Genomic DNA, 13,663 nt, shown 5'->3' with positions numbered 1-13,663 from the left:
CCTAGTGGATGCTGGGGACTCCGTAAGGACCATGGGGATTATACCAAAGCTCCCAAACGGGCGGGAGAGTGCGGATGACTCTGCAGCACCGAATGAGAGAATTCCAGGTCCTCCTCAGCCAGGGTATCAAATTTGTAGAATTTTGCAAACGTGTTTGCCCCCGACCAAGTAGCTGCTCGGCAAAGTTGTAAAGCCGAGACCCCTCGGGCAGCCGCCCAAGATGAGCCCACCTTCCGTGTGGAATGGGCTTTTACAGATTTAGGCTGCGGTAAGCCTACCGCAGAATGCGCCAACTGAATAGTGCTACAAATCCAGCGCGCAATAGACTGCTTAGAAGCAGGAGCACCCAGCTTGGTGGGTGCATACAGGATAAACAGCGAGTCAGTCTTTCTGACTCCAGCCGTCCTGGAAATATAAATTTTTAGGGCCCTGACTACGTCCAGCAACTTGGAATCCTCCAAGTCCCTAGTAGCCGCAGGCACCACAATAGGTTGGTTCAAGTGAAAAGCTGAGACCACCTTTGGGAGAAACTGAGGACGAGTCCTCAATTCTGCCCTATCCATATGGAAAATCAGATAAGGGCTTTTACAAGACAAAGCCGCCAATTCTGAAACCCGCCTGGCCGACGCCAAGGCCAACAGCATGACCACTTTCCACGTGAGATATTTTAAATCCACAGTCTTAAGTGGTTCGAACCAATGTGATTTCAGGAATGCCAAAACCACATTGAGATCCCAAGGTGCCACTGGGGGCACAAAAGGAGGCTGAATATGCAGAACTCCTTTGACAAAAGTCTGAACTTCGGGCAGTGAAGCCAGTTCTTTTTGGAAGAAAATCGACAGAGCCGAAATCTGGACCTTTATGGACCCCAATTTGAGGCCCAACGTCACCCCTGCTTGCAGGAAGTGCAGGAATCGACCCAGTTGAAATTCCTCCGTCGGGGCCTTCATGGCCTCACACCAAGCAACATATTTTCGCCAAATGCGGTGATAATGTTTTGCGGTGACATCCTTCCTGGCTTTGATCAGGGTAGGGATGACTTCCTCCGGAATACCCTTTTCCTTCAGGATCCGGTGTTCAACCGCCATGCCGTCAAACGCAGCCGCGGTAAGTCTTGGAACAGACAGGGTCCCTGCTGCAGCAGGTCTTGTCTGAGCGGCAGAGGCCAAGGGTCCTCTGTAAGCATCTCTTGAAGTTCTGGGTACCAAGCTCTTCTTGGCCAATCCGGAACCACGAGTATGGTTTTCACTCCTCGCCTTCTTATTATTCTCAGTACCTTGGGTATGAGAGGTAGAGGAGGAAACACATAAACCGACTGGTACACCCATGGTGTCACTAGAGCGTCCACCGCTATCGCCTGAGGGTCTCTTGACCGGGTGCAATATCTTTTCAACTTCTTGTTGAGGCGGGACGCCATCATGTCTACCTGTGGTTTTTCCCACCGGTTGACCAGCATTTGGAAAACTTCTGGATGAAGTCCCCATTCTCCCGGGTGGAGGTCGTGTCTGCTGAGGAAGTCTGCTTCCCAGTTGTCCACTCCCGGAATGAACACTGCCGTCAGTGTTAACACATGATTCTCTGCCCATCTGAGAATCCTTGTGGCTTCTGCCATCGCCATCCTGCTTCTTGTGCCGCCCTGTCTGTTTACATGGGCGACCGCCGTGATGTTGTCTGACTGGATCAGTACCGGCTGGTTTTGAAGCAGGGGTCTTGCCTGGCTTAGGGCATTGTAAATGGCCCTTAACTCCAGGATATTTATGTGAAGAGAAATCTCCTGATTTGACCACAGTCCCTGGAAATTTCTTCCCTTTGTGACTGCCCCCCAGCCCCGAAGGCTGGCATCCGTGGTCACCAGGACCCAGTCCTGTATTCCGAATCTGCGGCCCTCTAGTAGATGAGCCCTCTGCAGCCACCACAGCAGCGACACCCTGGTTCTGGCCGATAGGGTTATCCGCTGTTGCATCTGGAGATGGGACCCAGACCATTTGTCCAACAGGTCCCACTGGAACGTCCTTGCGTGGAACCTTCCGAATGGAATTGCTTCGTACGAAGCTACCATTTTTCCCAGGACTCGTGTGCATTGATGTACCGACACTTTTCCTGGTTTTAGGATGTCTCTGACCAGAGATGACAATTCCTCGGCTTTTTCCAGTGGAAGAAACACTCTTTTCTGGTCTGTGTCCAGAATCATTCCCAGGAACAGAAGACGTGTCGTCGGGACCAGCTGTGACTTTTGAATGTTTAGAATCCAGCCGTGCTGTTGTAGCACTTCCTGAGAAAGTGCCACCCCCCTATCAACTGTTCTTTGGACCTCGCCTTTATCAGGAGATCGTCCAAGTACGGGATAATTAAAACTCCCTTCTAGCGAAGGAGTATCATCATTTCGGCCATTACCTTGGTAAAGACCCTCGGTGCCGTGGATAACCCGAACGGCAGCGTCTGGAACTGATAGTGACAGTCCTGTACCACAAATCTGAGGTACTCCTGGTGCGGAGGGTAAATGGGGACATGCAGGTACGCATCCTTGATGTCCAGGGATACCATGTAATCCCCCTCCTCCAGGCTCGCAATAACCGCCCTGAGCGATTCCATCTTGAACTTGAACCTTTTGATATAAGTGTTCAAGGCTTTTAAATTTAAGATGGGTCTCACTGAACCGTCCGGTTTCGGTACCACAAACATTGTGGAGTAGTAACCCTTTCCTTGTTGAAGGAGGGGTACCTTGACGATCACTTTCTGTGAATACAGTTTTTGAATAGCCACCAACACTGCCTCCCTGGCAGAGGGAGTTTCCGGCAAGGCAGATTTTAGGAAACGGCAGGGGGGAGACGTCTCAAATTCCAGCCTGTACCCCTGAGATACTACTTGAAGGACCAAGGGATCCACTTCTGAGAGAGCCCACTGTGTGCTGAAAAACCTGAGACGCGCCCCCACCGTTATAGGGTAAAACTTCCATGTGCCGCTTGGAGTCGGCATCACCTGACCATTGCCTAGTCCATAACCCCCGTCTGGCGGCAATGGACATAGCGCTTATTTTTTATGCCAGCCGGCAAATATCCCTCTGTGCATCACGCATGTATAAGACCGCGTCTTTAATATGGTCAATCGTTAGCAAAATATTGTCCCTATCCATGGTATCAATGTTTTCCGACAGGGAGTCTGACCACGCAGCAGCAGCACTGCACATCCAAGCTGATGCAATAGCGGGTCTCAATATAATGCCCGTGTGTGTGTATATAGCTTTTAGGGTACTTTCCTGCTTTCTATCAGCAGGTTCTTTTAGGGCGGCCGTATCCGGAGACGGTAGTGCCACCTTCTTTGATAAGCGTGTCAGCGCTTTATCTACCCTAGGGGGAGTTTCCCAGCGTGACCTATCCTCTGGCGGGAAAGGGTACGCAGCCATTAACCGTTTAGAAATGATCAATTTCTTATCTGGGGAAGACCACGCTTCCTCACACACCTCATTTAATTAGTCAGATGCAGGAAAAACTACTGGTAGTTTTTTCTCACCAAACATAATACCCTTTTTTTGTGGTACCTGGGGTATCATCAGAAATGTGTAATACATTTTTCATAGCCTCAATCATATAACGGGTGGATCTATTGGAGGGTACACTCGTCTCATCATCGTCGACACTGGAGTCGGTATCCGTGTCGACATCTGTATCTGTCATCTGAGGTAGCGGGCGTTTTATAGCCCCTGCTGACATTTGAGACGCTTGGACAGGCACAAGCTGAGTAGCCGGCTGTCCTATGTCGTCAAACCTTTTATGTAAGGAGCTGACACTGTCACGTAATTCCTTCCATAAGTCCATCCACACTGGTGTCGACCCCGCAGGGGGTGACATCACATTCACAGGCATTTGCTCCGCCTCCACATCATTATCCTCATCATACATGCCGACACAGCAGTACCGACACACAGCAGACACACAGGGAATGCTCTTACAGAGGACAGGACCCCACAAAGCCCTTTGGGGAGACAGAGGGAGAGTATGCCAGCACACACCAGGGCGCTATATAACACAGGGATATCACTATACAGAGTGTTTTCCCCTATAGCTGCCTATATATTATATTATATATATATATATATATATATATATATATATATATATATATATATACACTGCGCCTAAATTGTGCCCCCCCTCTCTTTTTTACCCTTTCTGTAGTGCAGGACTGCAGGGGAGAGCCAGGGAGCTTCCTTCCAGCGAAGCTGTGAGGGAATAATGGCGCCAGTGTGCTGAGGGAGTTGGCTCCGCCCCTTTTTCGGCGGGCTTTCTCCCGCTATTTTATCGTTTCTGGCAGGGGTTAATATACACCTATATAGCCTCTGGGGCTATATATGGTGTTAGTTTTGCCAGCCAAGGTGTTATTATTGCTGCTCAGGGCGCCCCCCCCCCAGCGCCCTGCACCCATCAGTGACCGCAGTGTGTGGTGTGCATGAGGAGCAATGGCGCACAGCTGCAGTGCTGTGCGCTACCTTGGAGAAGACAGAAGTCTTCAGCCGCCGATTTTCCGGACCACCTTCTTGTTTCTGGCTCTGTAAGGGGGACGGCGGCGCGGCTCCGGGAACGGACGACGAGGTCGGGTCCTGTGTACGATCCCTCTGGAGCTAATGGTGTCCAGTAGCCTAAGAAGCCCAAGCTACCACCACTTAGGTAGGTTCGCTTCTTCTCCCCTTAGTCCCTCGTTGCAGTGAGCCTGTTGCCAGCAGGTCTCACTGAAAATAAAAAAACCTAAACTATACTTTCTTCTAGGAGCTCAGGAGAGCCCCTAGTGTGCATCCAGCTCAGCCGGGCACAGAAATCTAACTGAGGCTTGGAGTAGGGTCATAGGGGGAGGAGCCAGTGCACACCAGATAGTCCTAAATCTTTCTTTAGATGTGCCTAGTCTCCTGCGGAGCCGTCTATTCCCCATGGTCCTTACGGAGTCCCCAGCATCCACTAGGACGTCAGAGAAACAGAGCATTTCTTCCTCATGGAGAGGGTCAGGTAGGCAAGTATGTATTAAGCATGTCACAAAACATAGTATATGATTCAATATAGATGACAGTGGTACCGTACCATATGCAGTGCCTGGTTGTACGTTTGTTTAATGCACCGATATATCACACAGTTAGTAGATTCTAATTTAGCAGTGTGCAGCAAAACTATTTTGAACGCAGTTCATTTTTCAGTATTAGGATTAAGCAATGTAGTGATCTACACAGCCCTTGCATTAAGGGACCAGCGGAGCATCACATGAAAATATATATATATTTTTTTAAACTCCTATGGCAACACAAAAGTCTCACAGCAGCGTCATGCCCATTCTCTGTGTAAAGCAGCAAAACATTGCATAGGCACAGTTTAAACACATATGGACAGTGAAATATATAACATACAGGAGTTCTAAATAGGAAAATGTGATAGAAATGTAAATTAAATCAACTCTGCCTGGTAACCATACCTCCCAACATGACCCTCTCCAGGAGGAACACAATGCTCTGCTCCTGGACTTCCCTCTTAATATATGATTGCAATCACCTGTGCTGTAACACCTTTCTTATCCATTCACCTGTTCAAAACAGATGCCGGCGATCGCACATTAAGAGAAAAGTCCAGAAGCAGAGCATTGTGTCCCTCCTGGAGAGGGTCATGTTGGGAGGTATGTGGTAACTGCTGTCTCACCTTCTTAACCACCTGAAAACAAACTGGTTTGTAGGAAGGTGGATGAGAATGTCAGTAGAGCAATCGCTGGTATGAGAAGAAAGTAAGGCAGCCTTTCTGCTGCTTCTGTTAGATCTATGACTCACACTGATTAGGTCCAAATTAGCAAAAAAGGGGGTCATTCCGAGTTGATCGCAGCCAGCAACTTTTTGCTGCTGCTGTGATCAATAGTCCACGCCTATGGGGGAGTGTATTTTAGCTTAGCAGGGCTGCGATCGCTTGTGCAGCCCTGCTAAGCTTAAAAAATTTCAAGCCCAAGTAGACCAGGCCTGGACATACTTACCCTGTGCGAAGTTCTCAGCGATGCATGAGCCGGCTTTGACGTCAGACATCCGTCCTCCGATCTTCTGGACACGCCTGCGTTTTCTTCACCACTCCCCGAAAACGGCTGGAAACACTGTGGAGACGCCCAGGTCCGCCTTCTTCCTGTCCATCTTCTTTGCGGTCCGCTCTGCGACCGCTTCCCTCTCAAGACACAACGTAACCCAGCAACCCCTGTCACCGGGCAACATCGCGCACTGCGGCCGCCGCGTATGCGCATTCCGCGCTCGTTTGCACCGCAGTGATAAACTGCTGCATACGAACGGGTCAGAATGACCCTCAAAGTGCCAATTAAACTGGTGTAGTGAGCTCTGTATCTATTACCTGATACGGTTACAAAATAAATCCCCTTGCTAGTGGGGCATATTAAGCATGTCACAGAACATAGTATCATGTATAGAATTCGATGTAGATAACAACCATACCATATGTAGTGCCAAGTTGTACGTTTGTATAATACAGCGATATATCACACAGAATTAGTATATTCCAATTTAGCAGTGTGCAACAGAACAGTTTTAAACACAGTTCATTATTCCAGTACTGGGATTAGGCAATGTAGAGATCTATACAGCCCTTGCATTGAGGGAACAGCAGAGCATCACACTTTTTCTGAGAACCCCTTTTGCACCACAAAGTCTCACAGCAGCGTCATGCCCATTATCTATGCAAGACAGCAAGATATTGCATGGGCACAGTTTAAACCAGTATTAGCAGTAAGTGTGTGTAATATATAGGAGTTCTAAATAGAGATAATCCAGCAAATTAGATCGATGCTAGCATCTGCTGTCTCACCTTCTTAACTACCTGAAAACAGGTTAGATCAGAGGAGGGTGGATGAGAGTGCCGGCAGGGTATTCGCTGGTATGAAAAGAAAGTAAAGCAGCCTTTCTACTGCTTCTGTTAGAGCGTTGCTGGCACCCTGATATCATTGACATTGCAGGGTGTCATGCCGAAATTCGGAAATGAGGGAAGGCTGGAGAGGGAGAACATAGGTTCAGTGTGAGTGTATTTCTACCACAACGTGTGCATTCAATTCAGTAAGTTCATACAGTTGAACCTGTTACGATGGCGGCATTAGCATTGGAAAGTCAGCGGCACTATATATATATATATATATATATATATATATATATAGCTGGAAACTGGTGGCACTCACGGGACTTGCTCACAGAATACACGGGACTGTACCCGTAGATATCAACGTTTTATTAATCGTCTTCAGGATAAAAACACATACAGAAAGAACAAACATTTAGAACTCACCAAGTGAATGTGTGCCTCCTCCCGCCGCCGGGCTCTGGGCATCCGTCCGCTCCCGATGACGTCACCTCACAGCGACGTGCGCCTTCCAGCGCTAACACCAAGCTCCGTGCCGGACTCCCGTTGCCTAGCTACAGAAAGAGGCATAATCATGTGACTTTCCACCACCGTACTAGATGAAAAAAACAGTACACAAACATTATCACAGCTAAAAAGCAGTCCATCCTGCCCTGCAAGCTGCACTTGTGTATCATTGCCTATCATATCTTTTGTATGTAAGCACCATGCAGTTTATTGGTTAAATCTAATTATTAAATAAATCTTTGACAATAAAATTTGCAATCCTGCCCCATTGTTTTGGTACCCTTAGAGAAAACAGTTCAATCCAAAATTCTCATTCAGGCCATGTGGGGATACAGTGTTTAATCAATGTATCCACCTTGCCTCACATTGAAGGAGAGACCTATCTCTATCACCGCCTCTCACCCTTTTCTCTACTTGATCTATGATCTTGTATCTTAAAGTTGACAGTCCATGTTTGTGTATTCTAAAGTGCCTTGCTACTGGCTGTTCCTGGGCTACTATTTGTCCCTCCACGGCTTTTCTAATGGATGAACGGTGTAAGTTCATCCGTTCTTTAAATTGCCTAGTGGTCTTCCCTACATAGAGAAGACCACATGGGCACCTGATGAAATACACAACATGAATACTAGTACAAGTTAGTACTTTTTTAATCGGGATCCGTTTACCAGTGTGGGGGTGTGCAAATGTGTCACCTTTTTCAAGGTAACTACATGTGGTGCACCCCACGCATCGGTAACAGCCTGGTTTTCAAGTAAGAAAATTAGACTTATTTTTAATTTTGGTATTTTCAGAGATGTCATTTTTTACCAGCCACTGCTTGAGGTTTTTACTACGTCTAAAACTTGGCATTATTTTGACTTGTTCAAAGACCTTTATGTCTGGATCTGTGGTGACTAATGGCCACAAGGTCTTAGTTTCCTTAACCACCAGTTCACTCTGTGCATGAAACTGTTGTACAAATGGTATTCTAGAATCATCCCCCAGTTTCCGCTTATTAGCCAATAGTAATTGCTCCCTGGGTATCGCCAGTGCTTTTCTCTTGGCCTTGAGCAATTGATCATATTTGTAACCTCTAACCAAAAATTGCTTGATCATACGATCAATTTCATTGCTCGCTTCTTCCATATTGTCAGAAATGTGGTGTGCTCTGACAAATTGGGAGAAAGGAAGCCCTTCCTTCGTTGCTCTGGGATGCTGACTATAATGATGTAAAGCATTATTGCGATCTGTTTTCTTCCTGTATAATGAGGTGTGTAATTTGTCATCTCTTAGTTGGATAGTTACATCTAAGTAATTCAACTCACAGTCGCTGATGGTATACGTAAATTTTATGTGTTCATTTGCAATGTTGGCTCTTATCATTAAATCATGAAAGTCACTCTCCTCTCCTAACCAGATGATAAACAAATCGTCTATATATCTTAGAAATACCAAAAACTTAGACGTTGTATTGGGATCAGAAAAGAAAATTTCCCGTTCCACCTCAAACATGTAGCTGTTTGCAAAGGCCGGGGCCATGCAGGACCCCATTGCACAGCCTTGTTGCTGTAGATACCATTTGTTGTTAAACAGGAAATAATTATTTTTAAGAGTCAATTCTAATAAACCAATAAAAAATGAAATATCAGTCCTGTATACAGTGGATTATTGATAAGGAGCCTCCTTGCTGCACTTAAACCCCCCTCATGGTGTATACTCGTGTATAAATTTGCAACATCCAGGGAACATAAAAAACACTTGGGTAGTGGGGATGGTAATTGATTCAATTTAAGAATAAAAGTCGTGGTGTCCTTTAAATATGTGGTCTGAGCTTGTATCACTGGCTGGAAATATGTGTCCAGATATTTTGACACCTTGTAATATATGGAATCCCGAGCAGAGATTATAGGACGTCCAGGCGGACAAAGGGGATCTTTGTGGACTTTGGGGATTGTATAGAGTACAGGAGCTATTGGGAACTGCTGAAACAGTGCATTTTTTAAAGAATCAGAAATGATATTGTCTGCCACAGCTTTAGTAAGTCTAGCATGTAACTCATTATTAAATGCTATTGTAGGATCTACTTTTAACTCACAGTATACAGTACTATCCCCTAGTTGTCGATAGACCTCTCAACAATATTGGTCCAAGTCCTGTACCACAATCCCTCCCCCCTTGTCTGCTGGACGGATAACAATACTTGTGTCCTTACTGAGATTACGCATAGCTTCAAATTCAACCTTGGACATATTGGAAACACAAGGTTTTTTCTCAATTTTAATGTCCTCAATTTTTTGATCTAAACGCCTCTGAAAGCATTTAAGTGAAACATTATTTGTGTATGGATCAAATGTAGATCTGGGTCTTATGGCCAAGGGAACTTCATTCTCACGAGTCTTCTCGTTTGAAGCTGACTGAAAGTGTTCTTTTAATCTCAAATTTCTGTTGAATTTGTAGGAGTCCACTTTCCATTGAAAGTAGTCCATATTGCATGAAGGACCAAAGGAAAGACCTTTGTTAAGGACAGCTATTTCATTTTCCTTCAGTTGTTTTTTTGAGAGGTTAAATACTAGGTTGTTTTCTTCTTGTTTGATTTGGCTTTTGATTTGCCTGAGCCAAATTACGCACCACATTATACAGAAAGAAAACAGATCGCAATAATGCTTTACATCATTCTAGTCAGCATCCCAGAGCAACGAAGGAAGGGCTTCCTTTCTCCCAATTTGCCAGAGCACACCGCATTTCTGACAATATGGAAGAAGCGAGCAATGAAATTGATCGTATGATCAAGCAATTTTTGGTTAGAGGTTACAAATAATATCAATTGCTCAAGGCCAAGAGAAAAGCACTGGCGATACCCAGGGAGCAATTACTATTGGCTAATAAGCGGAAACTGGGGGATGATTCTAGAATACCATTTGTACAACAGTTTCATGCACAGAGTGAACTGGTGGTTAAGGAAACTAAGACCTTGTGGCCATTAGTCACCACAGATCCAGACCTAAAGGTCTTTGAACAAGTCAAAATAATGCCAAGTTTTAGACGTATTAAAAACTTCAAGCAGTGGCTGGTAAAAAATTACATCTCTGAAAATACCAAAATTCAAAATAAGTCTAATTTTCTTACTTGAAAACCAGGCTGTTACCGATGTGTTGGGTGCACCACATGTAGTTACCTTGAAAAAGGTGACACATTTGCACACACCCACACTGGTAAACGGATCCCGATTAAAAAAGTACTAACTTGTACTAGTACTCATTTTGTGTATTTCATCAGGTGCCCATGTGGTCTTCTCTATGTAGGGAAGACCACTAGGCAATTTAAAGAACGGATGAACTTACACCGTTCATCCATTAGAAAAGCCGTGGAGGGACAAATAGTAGCCCAGGAACAGCCAGTAGCAAGGCACTTTAGAATACACAAACATGGACTGTCAACTTTAAGATAAAAGATCATAGATCAAGTAGAGAAAAGGGTGAGAGGCGGTGATAGAGATAGGTCTCTCCTGCAATGTGAGGCAAGGTGGATAGGATACATTGATTAAACTCTATCCCCACATGGCCTGAATGAGAATTTTGGATTGAACTGTTTTCTCTAAGGGTACCAAAACAATGGGGCAGGATTGCAGATTTTATTGTCAAAGATTTATTTAATAATTAGATTTAACCAATAAACTGCATGGTGCTTACATATAAAAGATATGATAGTCAATGATACACAAGTGCAGCTTGCAGGGCAGGATGGACTGCTTTTTAGCTGTGATAATATGTTTGTGTACTGTTTTTTTCATCTAGTGCGGTGGTGAAAAGTCACATGATTATGCCTCTTTCTGTAGCTAGTGTTAGGGTAATAGGCTTACACCTCTACTATCAACGCCTTAGTAGCCCTTCTGTCTTGGAGATTCAAAGTACTGGATACAGCCGGCCGGAGAGCAAGAAGTCACACTACACAATTGTAAGTATAACACTGCTCTGTCCTGTGACAGAGAGAACTTTTATTTATACCAAAAGAGAAGTGGGCTTTAACATGCCCTCCAATCACAGTGAAGTATAAAGTTAGCTAATCATATATATATTACAAGTTTCAGTGACAAAGAAAGTAATATTCAGAAGACACAGTCCCAAACTATTCCTGGAGTCTGTCTTGTCAAAGAATGAGGCGATTGCTGAAGATCTCTATTTCTGTCATTCTCTGTCTCCTGGCTTCGCATTCTTATCTTGTAAAGTATTTTAAGGAAACCACCTGTTGTCTTACACATACAATACAAGCAACGATGACCTTATAATATATGTAAAAGGACATATATACAGTCTTTAGAATATAGTGAAACATTAATACAGCAAAAGCATTTTAATCAATATTACTCTTACAAACCCCTCTTTTGATTAAAATCTTACTCTGATCCTGCCTTACACATATTGTAATAGTAATAACCTGAGCACTTATGATACCTTATATCACCTCATATGTTATCATAAGGACCACATATGGATGGATGTCAACCGATCATTCGGAACCCATACTCCGATTAAACTATGACAACACTAGTCCTTCTTAAACCATTAGGGGATGTAAGCAATACATACATGTACTTCTGTTTCCTATGTTAGGTCTTTTGCATTTGCTACATGTTTCTTACTTTGTGCTCACAACAAGCGCTTTTTACTGGGGTCATAATTCTAGTAATCATTTTTCTGAAACTATAGGATACATAACAGTTCCAAAGGATTAGCAGAATCAATAGTACTGTTACCCCTATCACTGGATGTATCAGAATGTTATATGCTTTAGAGAATGATGGAAATTTACCCTTGAATATATCCCACCAATGATGCTGTACGTTTCCCTTTAATTCGGCTGTTTTTTCTACTAATTTTTCTGGTTCTATAATTGTTTACATCTGAATGTGATGAGCTGAATAGTTTACTTTCTCTAGATGTAGTACACGTTTTATCGTCTTGTTAATGGCATTGATAATACCTTGAACCTCTTTTGAGAACATCATTTGCCACCCTGGTGTCACCTGTTCTGTAATATCTCTAAACTAATTATTGTTATTAACACGTAAAAAGGATTCATGGTGACTCGATCTTCACAGCCACCTTTACGAGGCGTGTATTCAGGTCTCTTTTAGCTCAAGCTTGACTGCTGTAGGGGTTGTTAGCAGACCCTGGAATGGACCATCAAAGCGTGGTTCTAGTGCTTTCTTGACATCCACTTAGTATAGACCCAATCTCCTGGTTGTAATGAACATCCTCCTACAATGGAGACAAGATCTGGAAGAGATGAAAACACTGTATTGTGTACATTAGTCATTTGTTTGCTTAACAAGGTAACATAAGTAGTCATATCTCCATGATTACGTCACATCTGCTGGGGAAAATAACATCCTGTCTTAGGTGCTGTCTGGACTAACACTTCATATGGTGTCAGTTTGTGTTACTTATTGGGTGTGGTTCTGAGTATAGGGCTATAGGTAGACACTCTAACCATATTTTCTTTTTTTCTGCCATTATATCCTGTATCTTTTTTAATTTAAGGCTGCTATTCAGGTGTTCTACCCTGCCACTCGCCTCTGACCTGTGGAGGGGGTGTGTGAAATGCCTAACTGATACCCAAGTCCTGGATTATGTGTTGCATTATTTCTCCTATAAAATGAGTTCCTCTGTCTGAACAATTGTTTCTGGAACCCCATATCTGCAGACCACATCTTCCATCAGTTTCTTAGTTGTTTGGTTTTCCACTATTATACATGCTGTTTAAAGTGCATTTAGTTCAGCTTCTTGCGCAGAAAAGTGTGGTTGGAGTTCTTGGACCAGGACTTCATCCATTGTTGTTACTGCATAAACTGTACATGGTGACCATTCATGATAATACCTGGATCCATCCATAAACAGGGTAAGATCTGCATTGTCCAATACCAGTTTGATAACATTATCAAGAGGATACATCTCTGATCTCATAAGTTCAAAACAAACATGATGAAAAATGTTTTTTGTTGTTGTTGTGTATTTCCAGAGTTTACTGTATCTTCTTCTGTCGTCATATACTGTAGTTCATCAGATAATGTGTACTTTCTCCCCTCTTTTGAATCCTCTACTGGTAACAATGTAGCAGGATTCAATACCGTACAACGTGAAATGGTGACATTCGTAGGACTCAACAGCTCAACAGCACTACTTCGTATTTGGTTAATCTAGCTGCTGAGAGATGTTTGGTTCTTGCTTGATTCAGAATTTCTGTAACTGCATGCAGTACCTGTATTGTTAAGGGGTGGTTAATTACAATGTCTGAAGTCTTCT

At 44.0% G+C, this 13,663-nt stretch overlaps 1 long non-coding RNA gene across 4 annotated transcripts in view; it reads right to left on the bottom strand.

Annotated features, from left to right (window-relative positions):
- The window catches only part of LOC135059652 (uncharacterized), a 143,905-nt gene that overhangs the window by 77,732 nt on the left and 52,510 nt on the right, over positions 1–13,663 (bottom strand). The window contains exon 4 of one of the 4 annotated variants that reach the window (XR_010246054.1): positions 11,357–12,637. The exons of 2 other annotated variants lie outside the window; for them this stretch is intronic. This is a non-coding gene — a long non-coding RNA (uncharacterized LOC135059652). Of the gene's footprint in view, positions 1–11,356; positions 12,638–13,663 lie in introns of those variants that run through there. One more of the 4 variants, XR_010246072.1, reaches the window with a different exon arrangement.

Source organism: Pseudophryne corroboree, chromosome 1, assembly GCF_028390025.1.
Source record: "Pseudophryne corroboree isolate aPseCor3 chromosome 1, aPseCor3.hap2, whole genome shotgun sequence".
NCBI classification, from domain to species: Eukaryota; Metazoa; Chordata; class Amphibia; order Anura; family Myobatrachidae; genus Pseudophryne; species Pseudophryne corroboree.
The sequence above is the reverse complement of the archived record's forward strand: the minus strand, read 5'-3'. Positions and strand labels throughout refer to the sequence as shown.